This window comes from Schistocerca piceifrons, chromosome 7 (genome assembly GCF_021461385.2).
Source record: "Schistocerca piceifrons isolate TAMUIC-IGC-003096 chromosome 7, iqSchPice1.1, whole genome shotgun sequence".
Classification (NCBI taxonomy): domain Eukaryota; kingdom Metazoa; phylum Arthropoda; class Insecta; order Orthoptera; family Acrididae; genus Schistocerca; species Schistocerca piceifrons.
The window spans coordinates 557,647,399-557,667,237 of record NC_060144.1 but is presented as its reverse complement, the minus strand read 5'-3'; positions in this window follow the sequence as shown (position 1 = coordinate 557,667,237).

Below are 19,839 nucleotides of genomic sequence, written 5' to 3'. Positions count from 1 at the left end.
TAGAAACCGACCTAGGCGAAGATCAGTTTGGATTCCGTAGAAATATTGGAATACGTGAGGCAATACTGACCCAACGACTTATCTTAGAAGCTAGATTAAGGAAAGGCAAACCTACGTTTCTAGCATTTGTAGACTTAGATAAAGCTTTTGACAATGTTGACGGGAATACTCTCTTTCAAATTCTGAAGGTGGCAGGGGTAAAATACAGGGAGCGAAAGGCTATTTACAATTTGTACACAAACCAAATGGCAGTTATAAGAGTCGAGGGGCACGAAAGGAAAGCAGTGGTTGGGAAGAGAGTAAGGGTTGTAGTCTCTCCCCGATGTTATTCAATCTGTATATTGAGCAAGCAGTAAAGGAAACAAAAGAAAAATTCGGAGTAAGTATTAAAATCCATGGAGAAGAAATAAAAACTTTGAGGTTCGCCGATGACATTGTAATTCTGTCAGAGACAACAAAGGACTTGGAAGAGCAGTTGAATGGAATGGGTAGTGTCTTGAAAGGAGGATATAAGATGAACATCAACAAAAGCAAAACGAGGATAATGGAATGTAGTCGAATTAAGTCGGGTGATGTTGAGGGTATTAGATTAGGAAATGCGACACTTAAAGTAGTAAAGGAGTCTTGCTATTTGGGGAGCAAAATAACTGACGATAGTCGAAGTAGAGAGGATATAAAATGAAAACTGGCAATGGGAAGGAAAGTGTTTCTGAATAAGAGAAATTTGTTAACATCGAGTATAGATTTAAGTGTCAGGAACTCGTTTCTGAAAGTATTTGAATGGAGTGTAGCCATGTATGGAAGCGAAACATGGACGATAAATGGTTTACACAAGAAGAGAATAGAAAATTTCGAAATTTGGTGCTACAGAAGAATGATGAAGATTAGATGGGTAGATCACATAACTAATGAGGAGGTGTTGAAGAGGATTGGGGAGAAGAGAAGTCTGTGGCATAACTTGATTAGAAGAAGGGATCGGTTGGTAGGACATGTTCTGAGGCATCAAGGGATCACCAATTTAGTATTAGAGGGCAGCGTGGAGGGTAAAAATCGTAGAGGGAGACCAAGAGATGAATACACCAAGCAGATTCAGAAGGATGTAGGTTGCAGTAGGTACTGGGAGATGAAGAAGCTTGCACAGAATAGAGAAGCATGGAGAGCTGCATCAAACCAGTCTCAGGACTGAAGACCACAACAACAACAACATTGTGTGTTATTATATATTACAAAAGTAAGAGTACAGCGTGCGTGCTGCTAAAACTCAGAAACGAGTCCCTCTACGATCAAGGGAGTTACGTGGTGTAGTAGCCCTCTAACCTCTATTCAGGAAGAAGGCTCCCGCTTTCACTTGAAGGGCGTGCTTTTGAAGATTTAAGGGCTTGGACGTTTCGTCCTCTAGAAATTTCTAGAACATTGCAGAACATTCTGGAGTATTCGAGAACATTCCAGAACATTGGAGAGTATTCGAGAGTGTTCCACAACGTTACACAATGTTCCACAATGATCCGGGATGTTCTGTAATGTTCGGGAACAGTCTGGAATATTCAGGAAGATTCCAGAATGTTTGGGAACATCCCAGAACATCCAATATCATTGTGGAACATTCCATAACACTCTAGAATGTTGTGGAATGTTCTGGAACGTTGTGTACCATTCCATTCTGGAATTCGCCCTTGGTGAAGCTACCCATTAATAGGGGAACATAAAGCAAGACCCGTCGTGGATTCGAACGTCACTTTTTTATGAGTGACGAAGGGAGAAACAAAAAAAGTAGTGCAATGAGTGAGTAAAAACAAACAGTGAAGTGTGAGTAGTCAATGTAAAACAGTGACTGAATGAAAATCGAAAAGAAAGTGTGGAAAGTGTGTACAGTGGACTTAGTGTATTTATTAATAAAAAGTTGTTTTGATTCACATTTTAGTCAATGCCCAAACGTAAAAGAGCAGGAGATCTTGACAGTTCTGAAGCAAAACTGCGAAACAAAAATAACTGTGGAAAAACGAAACAGACGAAGAGCACCAAGCACGTTTAGTTTCCTAACGAAAGAAAATGAGAACCTTGAGCAGCAGAGAAACCAAAGAAAAACGAAATGAACGGATTGAGCAATCAAGAGTCGCGACACAATCTTACAATAAAACACTGTATACTCAAGCCAGACATGAAAATGTCACTCTACGAGAAGCATGGAAGAGGACAAGTAATCAATATAACCTAAAAAATAAAGCATTACACTACGACCCGACGAAAGAATATAACAAACACAGACACGTCGCAATCGGAAAAATGGATGAACAGCTGCCTATTTTGCAACGCGAAAAATTTCAGGAGAGAAACACCAGGATACTGTTGCATGAATCGAAAAATCCGATTACCACCTCCGGAAGCACCTCCGTAGGAATTTTCACATTTTGTTCTTCAAAATATAAAAACGTCCATACAGTCTCATACCAACTGCCTGAGCGAAGCTGAGCACCTCGACTGGTTGCCAATAAAATCTAAATTACATATCAAAGAACTATTAATAAACGCAAGTTTGTCTGAACCTCACTCCACCTCTGACGTCACACATAATCTGAAATTTACTTTCTCTCTTATAAAGTGAGGTGTGGGAGTGAATGTAATGGCTAACAGAGCCAGAAATGTTACAATGTATAAACACCGAGTGAGATGGCGCTGTGGTTTAGACATTGTAATCGCATGCGGGTGGATACCACTTCCAGTCACCGTACGGCCATCCACATCTAGGTTTTCCGTGGTTTCCCTACACTGCTTAAGGCAAATGTAGGATGATTCCCTTGATAAGGACACGACCAATTTCCATCCCTGTACTTCCCTACTCCTAGATTGTGCTTTGTCGATTCCTTAGCTCGACGGTTCCCAACCTTTCTTGTGATGTAGCAATACCCCTGCAATCACAGATTATACCAAAGCCAACGATGATATGTGACCAATAAAGTAATGATTCACTCCCTGTTGGAAAATATGGTTTATATTCTTATTTAGTCTCCCGGTAACAAGCGACTTCTTCCATACGAAGCAGAGCACGTACCACTATCTCGTTAAAGGTATCGGGGCACTTCTAAGTTTGAAGTAATCACCGTGGCTGAGTTCTGGTAATGTGAAGCGTGTACCCGAACCCTTCTCTCGCAAAACAACGTTCTTAGTGTACTGCCCTTGTAATTCAGGGATACTGCTTCGCATCTCAAATCGGTACACAGTTTTAACGTAGTACTAATATTTATCAAGGTCCATGTTTTCAAGTTGCTTTACGACTACTACGGACTACCATCTTATTGCTTTACGAAGGCCTTAGGGCTCCACAGAGACCTCTTAGCTAGCACCCTCAGGCACTGCCGCAAAGCAGAATGAGGCTTCACAGTTGAGGCTGAGATTACTGTCGCCCATGCAGCACCACGTGGAGGTGGGGCTGCGTGGAGTTCTTTTGTCTGCACATTGGGATTATCTTCTATTTACTTACAGCAAATACACTTATTTTTTCAAGAAAAATACGTTAATTTGAAATTAGGAAATTATAAATTTGTCGCATATTTCAGGAAAAGAACAAAAGAAAGCAGGAAACAGTAGACAGACACTGAAGAACCAAGGAAACTGGTACACCTGTCTAACCTCGTGTAGGGCCTCCGCGATCACGCAGAAGTGCCGCAGCACGACGTGGAATGGACTCGCCTAATGTCTGAAGTAGTGCTGGAGGGAACTGATTCCATGAACCCTGCAGGGCTGTCCATAAATCCGTGACAGTAGGAGGGGGTGGAGATCTCTTTTGAACAGCACATTGCAAGGCATCCCATATATGATCAATAATGTTTATGTCTGGGGAGTCTGGTGGCCAGCGGAAGTGTTTAAAGTCAGAAGAGTGTTCCTGTAGAAATTCTGGATGTGTGGGGTGTCGCATTGCCCTGCTGGAATTGCCCAAGTCCGTCGGAATGCACAACGGACATGACTGGATGTAGGTGATCAGACAAGATGCTTACGTACGTGTCGCCTGTGAGAGTCGTATCTAGAAGTATCAGGGGTCCCGTATCGCTTCAGCTACACATGCCCCACACCATTACAGAGCCTCCACCATTTTTAATAGTCCCCTGCTGATATGCATGGTCCATGGATTCATAAGGTTGTCTTCTTACGCGTCATCAACAGTCAAATGTCATTGTTGAGGGGTCCAGGCGAGGTGTAAAGCTTCGTGTCGTGCGAAAGCCGATATCGATGGTGCGTCGTTGAGTGGTTCGCACGCTGACACTTGCTGATGGCCCAGCACTGAAATCTGGAGCAGTTTGCGGAAGGGTTGGACTTCTGTCACTTTGAACGATTCTCTTGAGTCATCGTTGGTGCCGTTCTTGCAGGATCTTTTTCCGGTCGCAGCGACGTCGGAGATTTGATGTTTTACTGGGTTCCTGATATTAACGGTACAGTCGTGAAATGGCCGTACGATAAAATCACCACTTCATCGCTACCTGGGAGATGCTGTATCCCATCTCTACCGAGCTGACTGTAACAGAACGTTCAAATTCACTTAAATCTTGATAATCTTGTCATTGTAACAGCAGTAACCGATCTAACAACTGCACCAGACACTGGTCGTCTTATATAGGCGTTGCGGCCGCAGCGTCGTATTCTGCCTGTTTACATATCTCTGTACTTCAATAAGCATGTCTATACCAGTTTCTTTGGCGCTTCAGTGGAGATGTCCCATTACCAACACCACTCCGTGAAAGGGATTGGTATTTAACTTAAAGTCGAGCGCCCCGTAAGGTGCTAACAATGTTAATACTATCGGCATGTACCTACTATCGGCATGTACTTTAGTCGGCGGGAAAACTCTTTTTGTTCAGCCCGTGCGCTTGTAGTCTAATATTTGTTAGTGTTGTTTATTAGCGCACTTCGTGAGTTTAATTGTTGTTAAGTGTCAAAACAACTACTAATACAGTGTTTGTATGTTACATTACCTTACATTAACGTTATTGCATTTACAATGATGGGTTCATTCATACTAGTACTTAGGAATGATGTGTACAGTTTTAATGTGGATTCTACAACAATATCTATCCACAAACTATCTAATTACTTCTACTTTTAATTACATGCATGCATAATGATAAATAAATTGCGATTTTTAACTGATGTTCATGTTACTTGTGTATGTTTTATATGTTTTGCGTTGTATGTATTTTGTGTATTTATGTTATGCCAGTGTTGTCACTGTCACTGTCTGGAACCGCGCGAACGCTACGGTCGCAGGTTCGAATCCTGCCTCGGGCATGCATATGTGTGATGTCCTTAGGTTAGTTAGGTTTAAGTAGTTCTAAGTTCTAGGGGACCGATGACCTCCGATGTTAAGTCCCATAGTGCTCAGAGCCATTTGAACCATTTTTGTCATTGTCACTAGTTTCATTGTCAGTACCCGAGCTACTCGAACTTCCTACTTCGGCCTGTCTTTGTCTTCTGTTCCTTTTATGCTGACGAGTCTGTTTATGTGTCATGATATGCGTTTGAAATGTTGTTGGCGATTGCACTCAGTTGTGTCCGTGTATTTGGGTCCCTCAATGCTTCGTATAGTGGAGTCTCTGTTATGCGTTCTACATTGTTACGTTAGTGCCTGTATCTAAAGCATTTCAGAAGAAACTGTTCTGGGGAACCGGTTTCCCCACATGTGCAGTGTTTCCTTTCTGAAAGCGACACGCGCTACTAGTGCGTGGTTCAAAAATGGTTCAAATGGCCCTGAGCACTATGTGACTTAACTTCTCAGGTCATCAGTCCCCTAGAACTTAGAACTTCTTAAACCTAACTAACCTAAGGACAACACACACATCCATGCCCGAGGCAGGATTCGAAACTGCGACCGTAGCGGTCGTGCGGTTCCAGACGGTAGTGCCTAGAACCGCTCGGCCACCCCGGCCGGCTCTAGTGCGTGGGATAAAGGCCGTGTCCACTCACAAAATGAACCACGCTCACGGGTAATGGGGAAAAATGAACAGACTCGACGGCCCTTATCACTTCCGTCCCACTCTTTTTGCCAAGTATGCACACGCCAATATTTTAGTTGGCGCGTATTTTCTATTGTTTGAATGTTGTGCAAGGGGCAGTTGAATTTAGTGAAACTAAACTTCTAATTGTTATTGTTTATAGGTCCCCTAACTCTGACTTCAGAGAATTTTTGCTCAAGCTAGAGAGAGTTCTTGATTCACTTTGTAGGAAATACCAAAAATTAGTTATATTTGGTGACTTCAATATAAATTTTGTGTATGATGGTGCAAGGAAAAGGATGTTAGTAGATCTCCTAAATTCATATGATCTGATGCATACTGTGTTTTTTCCAACTAGGATGGAGGGGAACAGTAGCACAGCCATAGACCATATTTATATTCATTCTTCATTACTAGATGGACATTCTGTTAGTAAGAGGGTGAATGGCCTTTCAGACCATGATGAAAAATTGTAACACTAAAAGGCTTTTGTACTCAAACAAATGTCACATATAATTACAAACTCTGTACGAAAGTTAATCCAACAGCAATAGAGAGTTTTTAAACCTTGTCAAGGAACAAGAGTGGCAGGATATTTGTAGTGCCGATAACATAGATGATTAATATAATGCTATCCTCATGCTCTTTGAGAGTTGCTTTCCATTAGAAGATTCTAAACAGGGTACTAGCAGTAATAGGCAGCCTGGGTAGCTGATTAGTGGGATAAGGATATCATGCAGAAAAAAAGTGGGAATTATATCAAAATGTTAGAAGTAGTCACAATCAAGCTACAGTAGCCCATTACAAACAGTATTGTAAGGTGCTTAAGATGTTATTAGGAACGCAAATAGTATGTGGTATGCAAATAGAATAGCTAATTCACAGGATATAATTAAAACCATATTGTCAGTTATGAAGGACGTGTCTGGTCAGCAGCACAAGAGGGACGATATAAAGTCAGTTCTTAGTCAAAATATTTCTGTTGCTGATAAATCAGATATATGCACAGTATTTAACAATCATTTTCTGAGCATTGCTGGTGAATTAAACAAAAATTTAGTTTCTATGGGGAATCATATAAGTTTCTTGGCAAATGACTTTCCGAGATGAATGTCTGAAATAATCCTCTGTGAGAGGGGGGAGTTTGAGTCAGCAATTAAATCACTGAAGACTGAGGACTCTCATGGTTATGATGAAGTGCCTAGCAGAATATTAAAGTACTATGCCGCACATGATAGCCCTGTATGTAGCCATATTTGTAATTTTTCCTTTGGGAATGGTCACTTTCCTGAACGATTAAAGTACTCAGTAGTAAAGCCCCTTTATAAAAAGGAAGAAAGGGATAATGTAGATAATTTTAGACCTATTTCTATGCCACCAGCGTTGGGTATAGCTATTGAAAAGACTGTATATGTAAGGACAATTGATCATTTTATATCACATGATTTGTTATCAAATGCACTTCCGTATCTGACATAGTCACAACCCTTACGCTCTCACAATTCGTGGTTCCGCACAGCAAGACAAATTTTATATAATTTTAGCCTGCCGAGCCTTGGATACACCATTGACGGTCACAATGTCTGTTCCTTCAGATATGCAAGCATTGTGAAGATATAGACACTGTATCAACATACACATTGTAACCATCAATGAAGTATGCTCCGATAGCCGAAGAAGTGCTTTTAGGCGACCGCTCGAAATGAGCAGCAAATTCAGCTTCGAGTCTCGGTCCGGCACAAATTTCCATGTGTCGCAAATAGCTGACGTCAACGCATAGCCGTAGAATGCGACTCTATCTCGTAATTTCTCAAGTAGAATACATGCAACACTGTCGTTGCTCTCTGGCGTGATGGGAGGTTTTCTAGAGAGTCATGGTCCATTACTTGAAACTTAGATTGTAATTTGTGAAACGTCGAGATGTCTGCATTGTCTGAGTGTGCTCTAGCGACAACAAATTAAATTTCCATTCTGGTAACAAGTCCCTTGTTTATGGCTAGCCATTTCCCCGCAGTTTCCTCCGACAGTGCTTTCCAGCAATGTATTTAGGAAAGCTGCTGTAGAGTTTGGAAGGTACAGGGAAGTTAATGGCAGATGTGAAGCTGTGAGGGCTGGTCTTGAGGCGTGCCTGGATAGGTCAGTCGGTAAGATAATTTCTTGCAAATGGCAAGGTCCCGGGATCAAGTTCCAGTCCAACACACAATCTTGTTGTTGTTGTGATCTTCAGGCCAGAGACTGGTTTTATGCAGTTCTCCATGCTACTCTATCCTGTGCAAGCTTCTTCATCTCCCAGAACTTACTGCAACCTACATCCTTCTGAATTTGTTTAGTGTATTCATCTCTTGGTCGCCTTCTACGATTTTTACCCTCCACGCTGCCCTCCAATACTAAATTGGTCATCCCTTGATGCCTCAGAACATGTCCTACCAACCGATCCCTTCCTCTAGTCAAGTTGTGCCACAAACTTCTCTTCTCCCCAATCCTCTTCAACACCTCCTCATTAGTTATGTGATTTACCCATCTAATATTCAGCATTCTTCTGTAGCACCACATTTCGAAAGCTTCTATTTTCTTCTTGTCTAAACTATTTATCGTCCATGTTTCACTTCCATACATGGCTACACTCCATACAAATACTTTCAGAAACGACTTCCTGACACTTAAATCTATACTCTATGTTAACAAATTTCTCTTGTTCAGAAACGCTTTCCTTGGCATTGCCAGTCTACATTTGATATCCTCTCTACTTCGACCATCATCAGTTATTTTGCTCCCCAAATAGCAAAACTCCTTTACTACTTTAAGTGTCTCATTTCCTAATCTAATTCCCTCAGCATCACCCGACTTAATTTGACTACATTCCATTATCCTCGTTTTGCTTTCGTTGATGTTCATCTCATATCCTCCTGTCAAGTCACTGTCCATTCCGTTCAACTGCTCTTCCAAGTCCTTTGCTGTCTCTGATAGAATTACAATGTCATCGGCGAACATCAAAGTTTTTATTCCTTGTCCATAGATTTTAACACCTACTCCGAATTTTTCTTTTGTTTCCTTTACTGCTTGCTCAGTATACAGATTGAATAACATCGGGGATAGGCTAAAACCCTGTCTCACTCCCTTCCCAACCGCTGCTTCCCTTTCATGCCCCTCGACTCTTATAACTGCCATCTGGTTTCTGTACAAATTGTAAATAGCCTTTCACTCCCTATATTTTACCCCTGCCACCTTCAGAATTTGAAAGAGAGTATTCCAGTCAACATTGTCAAAAGCTTTCTCTAAGTCTACAAATGCTATAAACGTAGGTTTGCCTTTCCTTAATCTAGCTTCTAAAATAAGTCGTAGGGTCAGTATTGCCTCACGTGTTCCAACATTTCTACGGAATCCAAACTGATCTTCCCCGAGGTCGGCTTCTACCAGTTTTTCGATTCGTCCGTAAACAATCCGCGTTAGTATTTTGCAACTGTGACTTATTAAACTGATAGTTCGGTAATTTTCACATCTGTCAACACCTGCTTTCTTTGGGATTGGAATTATTATATTCTTCTTGAAGTCTGAGGGTATTTCGCCTGTCTCATACATCTTTCTCACCAGATGGTAGAGTTTAGTCAGGACTGGCCCTCCCAATGCCGTCAGTAGTTCTAATGGAATGTTGTCTACTCCCGGGGCCTTGTTTCGACTCAGGTCTTTCAGTGCTCTGTCAAACTCTTCACGCAATATCGTATCTCCCATTTCATATTCGTCTACATCCTCTTCCATTTCCATAATATTATCCTCAAGTACATCGCCCGTGTATAGACCCTCTATATACTCCTTCCACCTTTCTGCTTTCCCTTCTTTGCTAAGAACTGGGTTTCCATCTGAGTTCTTGATATTCATACAAGTGGCTCTCTTTTCTCCAAAGGTCTCTTTAATTTTCCTGTAGGCAGTATCTATCTTTCCCCTAGTGAGATAAGCCTCTACATCCTTACATTTGTCCTCTAGCCATCCCTGCTTAGCCATTTTGCACTTCCTGTTGATCTCATTTTTGAGACGTTTGCACACAGTCTTAATCTGCCATTAAGTTTCAGAATGGCACACATTCTCATAGAGAAAAATTGGAAATTTGTGGTAAGGTCTTATGGGACCAGGTTCGAATCCTGCCTCGGACATGGATGTGTGTGATGTCCTTAGGTTAGTTAAGTTTAAGTAGTTCCAAGTTCTAGGGGACTGATGACCTGAGAAGTTAAGTCCCATAGTGCTAAGAGCCATTTTGAGTTAAATATTTATCGCTCGATGGATTGTGATGTAAACCTGAATTCTGTTCACTGAAGTCTCTCTTTTATCGAAGGATAAATGTGGGTAAACGTAAAGTGATTACAAATAGTCTGAAGGCTGTTAAGAAAACGAGAGCTATTGGGAAGCCAAATGGTAGGTGTTATTACCGTAAACAATAAAAACGATAACCGAGTGTGTAAACCTAACCTTGCTGGTACACCTGCCCATTGTAATGAAAGTTAGAAAGATAGTACCTGTACTTCGCAGAGGAAGCTTGGTTCAGTTAGTGAAATGCATGAATCTTTCATGGGCGAATCGGATGTAAATGAAATATTTGATATGTCAGTTCTCAACGGAATTTTTGCAACCAGTAGAAGACGTATTCAGTGTAGTGAAGTCGGTATGGAATTCTCTATAAAAATAAATCACGTAGGACTTTCCAGTAAAATATAACTGAAGTGTGGTAAATGTTCATATGTGACCACCTTTTGGAACAGTGTTGCAGTAGCTCCAAGTGAAGAAAATGGTAGCATAATCTACGAACACAAAATTCCGTTTGTTTATGCCTTGTGTGCAATTGATAAGGGTGCTACTGCAGGTGTAGTTTCCTGTGGTATGATGAATCCCCCAATCCCTTTTACGGACTATAATAGATTTATTGAGTCTAAAGTAGATGACGGAATAGAATCTATGTAGTAAGCTGTAGAAGAGGCAGTAATAGAAAACAGTGGTAACAGAGACTTGACTGCAGCCTTCGATGGTACCTGGCATAAACGGGGAGCGCATCTCCACATGGCGTAGTATCTGCCACCAGTATATATACAGGGAAAGTTTTAGATGTAGCAATAATATCTATATATTGCAGGTGTCCACAAAAAAATAAAGGTAGACGTGGAAATAATTGCACAGTTAACTATAGTGGCAGTAGTGGAGGAATGGAAGTACCGGAGTTGCGCGTGATAAACTGTGATATGCGAATTACCTTCATGACGATGATTCTAAAAGTTTCAAACATATTCAAAAACTGAAGTCTTATGCTGATGATGTTGTAGCACAGAAATCTGAGTGTACTGGACACACACAGAAAACGAATGGGTTCAAGATTTCGGCTACTGAAAGCTTCTTTCAAAAAACAAAAACTCAATGATGGTAAAGGGTTAGATGGGAGGGGAAGGTTAACTGACAGCGTAATTGACAAAATACAGAACTGTTATGGAATGGCTTTTAGGCAAAACATATACAGTATCGATGAAAAGAAGAAGGCAGTTTGGGCTCTTTTTTTTTCATACTTTTTCAACCGATGGAAGTCCCTATCGTTACTTGTGTCTCAAAGGAAAAAACAAGTGTTCTAGGCGCTTCAGTTTGGAACCGCGCGACCACTACGGTCGCGGGTTCGAATCCTCCCTCGGGCATGGGTGTGTGTGATGTCCTTACGTTAGTTAGGTTTAAGTAGTTCTAAGTTCTAGGGGACTGATGACCTCAGATGTTAAGTCCCATAGTGCTCAGAGCCATTTGAACCATTTCAAAAAACAAGTGGTGTAAGTACAACAAGGGATTGCTAGCTGCTGAAGTGTACACTTGTAAACATAGTCTGCCTAATGCGATAATGGAGGTAATAAAACCTGTTTTCAGAGACTTAGCAGCAACTGAACTATTGAAAAACTATATTCATGGAAAAACTCAAAACCCCAATGAAAATGTAAATAGTGTTATATGGTCAAGAGTCACCAAAACTATGTTTGTTGGAATAGAAACACTTCACTTTCGTGTGTATGACGCTATTGCTATTTTCAGTGATGCCAACGTTCTAAGGCGCAAAGTATTTCAAAATATGGGAAGGTAGGTTGGTTTCAACATGGTACGAACGATGCTTGCTTTAGACAAGGAAGGTCTTCGGGCTGCTGATAAGGCTGTAAATAGCCTAGAAATACAAGACAGAGTAAACAGGAGGAGGACAAAGAGGATGCTGGAGGAGCCGTTTGAAGAAGATGAAGATAATACAACCTGTGGACCTGAAATGTACTAAAATTTATCCAAACTTTGTCGCCTAATATACGAAAGTTTTACTTTTTCATACTAATTACATGTTTTCCAGGATCTACCAAACCAATTTGCTTCAAATTTTCAAGAAATGTTACATAGTTCCTACTGAGTATCTTAACACAGCCTTTTTCCACAAACCTTTATACGGTTGAATTTATAAACAATAAATGGCACAAAAAGTAGAGAATTTTCATTACAGAAGAAAATATTAATTTCTGACAACTGAATGCAAATTTTTAAAATCCCTGTGTTAAGTTGTAGCTACTATTCCAATACGTAACCAGCAAAATTTTCAATTTCCTAGCTCAAATACTTTCTGAGAAAACACGTAACTTATAAGCGCTATTTTAACATTAGAAAGATAGGGCTTTACGAAGCCGCATAAGGATAGAAATTTCAAAATAAAATGTGTGTGCGAGGAATAGCTTGCCTATGTTTTGATGTGCACGTTAAAGCAGACTGCCTCGATCAGCAGTACAGCATCCATATACCCAAAGTGAATAATATAGCTAAGTTTAAGGCCGCATACTGAACATGAACTGTACTGGGAAATTTTCAAATATCTGTACGTTACAAAAACTCTGTCAATAAAGGGACCGTCTGGTTCCTTCTAAAGTGAGCTGTGTACACTATAAACACGCGGATGTGGTACTGGGAAAATCTCCAGCGCAGGGAGCGATCACGCGTTAACCCTAGAACACTAAAGGGGGAAAATGTCACAGTGGTACCAAACAAATCTTATTATTTCATATTTTATTCAAAGGAAGTTGTAATTTATAGTTTATGCACTAGTTAACTACAATTATAAAGTCTCCAGTGGTATGTCACACACAAAATAAGTACAAAATGTCCTGCTCTGCGCCCTATACTGACAATACCACATTGAAGGGAATCGCGAATTGGTACAAACTGCAATCGTAAATTTTACGAGGCTTTAGTAATCCAGGATTAACACCACTCGTCAGTTCGACGAGTGCAGGAACAAAGAATGTCGACGGAAGTTGCAATTCTCTACGTTTTATTCACTGTATGATGTTTCCTCGGAAAGATGTTGCGGTTAAAGTGAGGATATTTTCACAATCCCAAGTCGCATCGCTGTTCTGGATGGTGAGAAACTAACAAACACTTTAATAACATTTTGTATGTCCCAAATATGTGTGGAGAGGTGTTTACTGGTTTTGTGATGATTTCCAGTGACATCTTGAAAATGTATTACGTGATGCTACGAATGACGAGGGGTACTTCATATAATGAAATGTAAAGTTATTTATTTCACGAAATACATCCCTGGAATGAAGGCTGAATAAATCACAGAGGGAGTCAGTCATTTAATACAAATAAAAATATAATGAAACGATAATAAAGATTCACTCATGGGTACAGCACTAAATAGGTCGCTCTGCGCAGGTGAACTACTAGACAACAACACTTATCAACGAACAAGACGTATGTACCAATTTTTTACGTCCTATATGAGACTAGTGCTACTGTATGTGGGACCCACTACCATTCTTCACACTGTGAAGTAAACCAACACATATGACTGAGTAATAAGTCATGGCTGCAAAATACTGACACGAATTCTTTACAGAAAAATGGAATAATTGGTGGAACCCGAGCTTAGGGAAGATCAGTTTGGATTCCGGACACTTAGGAACGCGCGAGGCAATACTGACCCTATAAATTATCTTAGTAGATAGGTTAAGGAAAGACAAACCTACGGTTATAGCATTTGTAGACTTACAGAAAGCTTGTGACAGTATTGCCTGAAATACTGTCTTTGAAATTTTGAAAGTAGCAGGGGTAAAATACAGGGAGCGAAAGGCTGTTTACAACTTGTACAAAAACAAAACGGCAGTTATAAGAGTCGAGGAGCATGAAGGGGGAAGCTTGTGACAGTATTGCCCGAAATACGGTCTTTGAAATTTTGAAAATAGCAGGGGTAAAATACAGGGAGCGAAAGGCTATTTACAACTTGTACAGAAACAAAACGGCAGTTATAAGTGTCGAGGAGCATGACGGGGGAAGCAGGGGTTGAGAAGGGAGTGAGACAGGGTTGTAGCCTACCCGCGATGTTCTTCAATCTGTGTATTGAGCGAACAATAAAAAAAAAAGGAAATTTGGAATAGGAATTAATGTCCAGGGAGAAGAAATAGAAACTTTGACGTTTTCCGATAACATTTAGATTCTATCAGAGACAGCAAAGGACTTGGAAAAGCAGTTGAACGGAATGGACAGTGTCTTGAAAGGAGGATATAAGATGAACATCAACAAAAGCAAAACGAGGTTACTGGGATGTAGTCGAATGAAACCACGTGATACTGAGGGAATTAGATTGGGAAATGAAATACTTAAAGTAGTAGATGAGTTTTCTATTTTGGTGGCAAAATAACTCTTGATGGTCGCAGTAGAGAAGATATAAAATGTGGATTGGGAATGAGAAGGAAAGCATTTCTGAAGAACACAAATTAGTTAACATCGAGTATAGATTTAAGTGTCAGGAAATCATTTCTGAAAGTATTTGTACGGAGTGTAGCCATGTATGGATTTGAAACATGGACGATAAAGAGTTTAGACAAAAAGAGAAAATGCTGAAGATTAGTTGGGTATATCATGTAACTAATGAGGAGGGAGACAAGAAGTTTGTGGCACAACTTGACCAAAATAAGGGATCGGTTGATAGGTCACGTATGAGACATCAAGGGATCACCAATTGCCGGCCGGAGTGGCCGTGCGGTTCTATGCACTTCAGTCTGGAACCGCTACGGTCGCAGGTTCGAATCCTGCATCGGGCATGGATGTGTGTGATGTCTTTAGGTTAGTTAGGTTTAGGTAGTTCTAAGTCCTAGGGGACTAATGAACACAGATGTTAAGTGCCATAGTGCTCAGAGCCATTTGAACCATTTGATCACCAATTTAGTATTGGAGGGAAGTGCGTGTTGTGAAAATCGTAGAGGGAGGCCAAGAGATGAAAACAGTAATCAGATTCAGAAGGATGTAGGTTGCAGTAGGTACTGGGAGATGAAGAAGCTTGCACAGGATAGAGTAGCACGGTGAGATGCATCAAACCAGTCTCTGGACTGAAGACCACAAAAGCAACATATGACTCAACAGAAATGAGTCTATGGTACACAATTCTCAGCGATACGTAAGATAAATAGACATACTTGCGTCTCATTATTCGATCAGCTCTACGCATTGAAGAAGGATTTGTAGCGCTAGTAGACGTAGACCTGCGTGCCACTGATCAGACTTCCGAAATTCTAACTTTGCCGCGTTAACACATACGTTAACTGGCATTCTACGTATCGGAGCGTGGAATGTCAGATCCCTTAATGTGGCAGGTAGGTTAGAAAATTTAAAAAGGGAAACGGATAGCTTAAAGTTATAGTGGGAATTAGTGAGGTTCGGTGGCTGGAGGAATAAGACTTTTGGTCAGGCGAATACAGGGTTATAAATACAAAATCAAATATGGGTAATGCAGGAGTAGGTTTAATAATGAATAAAAAATAGGAGTGCGGGTAAGCTACTACAAACAGCATAGTGAACGCATTATTGTGGCCAAGATAGACACGAAGCTCACGCCTACTACAGTAGTACAAGTTTATATGCCTACTAGCTGTGCAGATGAGGAAGAAATTGAAGAAATGTATGATGAAATAAAAGAAATTATTCTGATAGTGAAGGGAGACGAAAATTTAATAGTCTTGGGTGACTGGAACTCGGCAGTAGGAAAAGGGAGAGAAGGAAATGTAGTAGGTGAATATGGATTGGGAATAAGAAATGAAAGAGGAAGTCACCTGGAAGACTTTTGCACAGAGCACAATTTAATCATAGCTAACACTTGCTTTAAGAATCATGAAAGAAGGTTATATACATGGAAGAAGCCTGGAGATACTGACAGGTTTCAGATAGATTATATAATGGTAAGACAGAGATTAAGGAACCAGGTTGAAAGGTGGCTGCACTGTGCCACTGCGCCAGAGATTGCGCCAAAGAGTACTATTAAGCCGCCTCCACAGTGATTGTCGAGAGTTCGTAGCAGTCAGTGCTTGTCGAGGGCTCGTAGAGGACAGTATGTGTTAAGAGTTCGTACCGAGATGTGCTAGTGGGCACTGTTTGTCGTGAAGTCGGAGTGAGATGTGGTAGTAAAGAGTGTTGTTCCATGTTTTATGCAGTTATTTGATGGGAGAGATAGCAGATGTTATTGTGTGCATTTCGTCAATATATATGAAGGTAAAAACTACAATGTTCTTTTATTAATTGTGTATCTGAAATAATGCATCACTACAGGTTCAGTCAACAAAGCATCTGGTTTGTGTTCTTGCATTAGAGTGTAATTCTGGTTTTCTTGCGTAATTATAGTTTTTCTAATTTTCTTTTGTCACCTCAGTATAGTTGGTATTTAAAAATTTTTGTCTTGTTGGAAAGAACCGTGCCAGATGTGGACGTTGAGTCACACTCCCACATACAGAACAGTTACATTTGTGCTTGGATTTTGTAGGTTTTATAGTTGCTGGGGACTTAATTAATTAATTGTGTTTACGAAAATCTTCTTACATTGTTTGTTGCAGTCAGATTGCGTAATAATTCTAGTCAGGGCCAACCGATTACGAGACTTGCGTAATCGGACATACAGCTACCTAAAAATCATTTTATTTCAATCATAAATTTAATTAAGCCCCCATGCACGTGGCGACCGCTGCTTCGGATCGTCCCTTGGATTTTTCTGATTGTAAAAATAGCAGACTGTAGTATTGTTGTAGTAATTTGTAGTTAGTAATTGTAGTCTATTTTGCATGTGTAGATTTGGTAATTGTCATTCTTCTAATGGTATTTTTTTCTCAGAATTAAATTTGTTGTCTTGTCAACGGGTTTGACAATTTAGTGCAATTATTTCAATTGTTCGATTGATCGTGTTTGAGGGAGTCATTGCATTTGAATGGTATTGTTGGAGATAAAGAGTCATTGTGTGTAATTTTCGTACAGTGACGAATTTTTTGTATATTTTGTAAATGATTACGCGATCAATGAAAAAGGCAAAAATGATGAATAGTGAGAATAACGAAATTGTTGACATGGCGAACTCGCCAACAGAGGAAAACAGTATGATGGATAATGAAGTGGAAAACAATGTAATAAGTCGGGAAGACAGTCCGGAACCATTTCAAAATTTTTCTCAATCAGAAAATTCACAGAATACGAGATTAGCGATAGAAGATTCTGAAATAGTATCGAACACAGATAGCTTTATGGCTATGCAGAAGGAAGTTAGTTTTGTGGGAAATGTTAGGGGCGAAAGGAATTTCGAAAAAGTTAGTACGGAGCAGTTGATGAGTGCAATATTAAATTTGGGATCACAGTTACGATCTGAATTAAAAACAGATAGGGGAACAATGGAGCAGTTTCGATCTGAATTTAAAACAGAGATAGGAACAATTAAAACTGAGATGGGAACAATTAAAACAGAGATGGGAACAATGGAAACTCGGTTAGGATCTGAATTTAAAACAGAGATGGGAACTTTGGAAACACGGATAGATTCACGAATAGGGACATGTTTCAAAAATATGAAAGATGAATTAAAGAAAGAAATCAGGGAAGAAGTACAACCGATTCTGAATTCTCACAATAATAGATTAATTGCAGTAGAAATCAGACAAAGGGAACAGGATAGAGAACAGGAAGAAAGAGATCGCGTGATAGTACAGAATTTTTCAGAGTTAAATTTACAACGTGCAAAGGATAAGGAAGAAATATTTGAGAGAATCGAAGGATCCGTACCAAATGACAGATTAAATAACCTAACAGAACAGTATGAACAGTTAACTACTAAATGTGTTAATACTGAAACTCGAGTCGCGACACTTACGGAAGACGTAAATAAACAGAAAGAAAAAATAGGTGACTTATCGGAAAGAGTTGAGGAAATTTCAGATAAATTGACAAATCTTAGTTTACATGGGGACAGAGATTCAGATGATACAGCTCCATTGCCATTTACAGAAACCGAAGAATACCAGAACATAAATAAGCATGTTGAAAATCAGGGAAAATTTAATGAACGTGTGAAAAGGGAATTTGAGGCATTACGGAAGCAAGTCAAACAAATTGAAGGCGAAATAGTAGGAAAGGACAGTAGAAGGAACTTAGAATCACAGATAGCAGAGGGGTATGAAGAAAGTAATTTATTTCATTTACGAGAAGCAACAAGAGAGCGCCAGGCGCGTGAACTTGACAATAATCGACATTCGGACTGGGACAGACGCGGCAGGTCTTTGTCGCCACGAGGCGAAAACTTTGACTATAAACACTTTTTGACTGTCCGGAAATTTAAGATCTTCCGCAATTCTAAGAATGACATACATCCATGTGCATGGTTAGATCAAATTATGTACGCACTTCCGCCAAATTTGCCACTAAGACACAAACTGGAAATTATGTGCAGTTATTAAAGTCCTCAGGGGATTCACTACTCTAAGTGAATATGTGCCGTAGCGAGCATAGGGCCCCGAGCTGTAGTGGTGCTATTTCCCTTTTAGTTTTCTGTACCGCTGCCTACTCTTTCACTATTCTTTGCATCTGTCAAACCAACTCTTCGACTGTCAATCTATCTAGTGAGTAAGTGAACAATAACCGGATATGACTGTTTTACCCAAAAGTGACTTCGGAAATTACCGTTTGGACTTACAGTATCTTCAGCAGCATTCATTCGTAGCTTAAATGAAATTTTACCTGTTTATCTTCGTGACAATATTACTTCATATGTTGACGACATTCTTATTGCTAAACGTTCTTGGAGTGAGCACAACAAAATTTTGGATTCATTATTACGTATTTTTGCAAGAGTTGGCATTACAGCGAACTTAGAAAAATCTGAATTTGGTCGTTCTCAGGTGAAATTTCTCGGTATTCTTCCTGATCCAAAAAAAATTAGACGGTATTCGTAATTATGCTGTACCTACCACAAAACGTGAGGTTCGTTGTTTCCAAAATTTTTGTGGAATGATATACTTTAGAGAAACTAACAGCTAGATGTAAACATGCGGAGAGTGCAAGGATACCGCGCTGTGTTTTGGCGGCGGCACATACTCAAAGCAACAGTCAAGTCTGCGCGCCGCACAAGGCAGTCGTTGACCGCGAACAATAGCTTCCTACGTCACGCGCCTACAGCTGATCGAGCGCTCAGTGCGAATGCACTGACAGCCGTAAACAAATACACAGTCTAATTTCTCCGATTAAATTCAGTATAAAGCTATAAGGACTTGTTGAATTGTGTTATTAACATTCAGTATTTTTCAGGATACGGTTGTATAAAATATTTAAGAACTTCAGGTAAATTCTGTGCGTGTCCGACGTTAAGACGACTTGCTATCGAGAAAATTTCAGGAAGAATGTAATTTCGAAGAAGAAACTAATAAACTAAAAAAGGTAACTGTTAATTGAGTTCATTTTTCAGGTAACAAATTTCCACTTAGGTACGTACTTTAGACGTAATTTGCTGCTCGCGATTACGTGATTCATACTTTGTGCTACTTTCATGTTCTATGAATTTACTTGT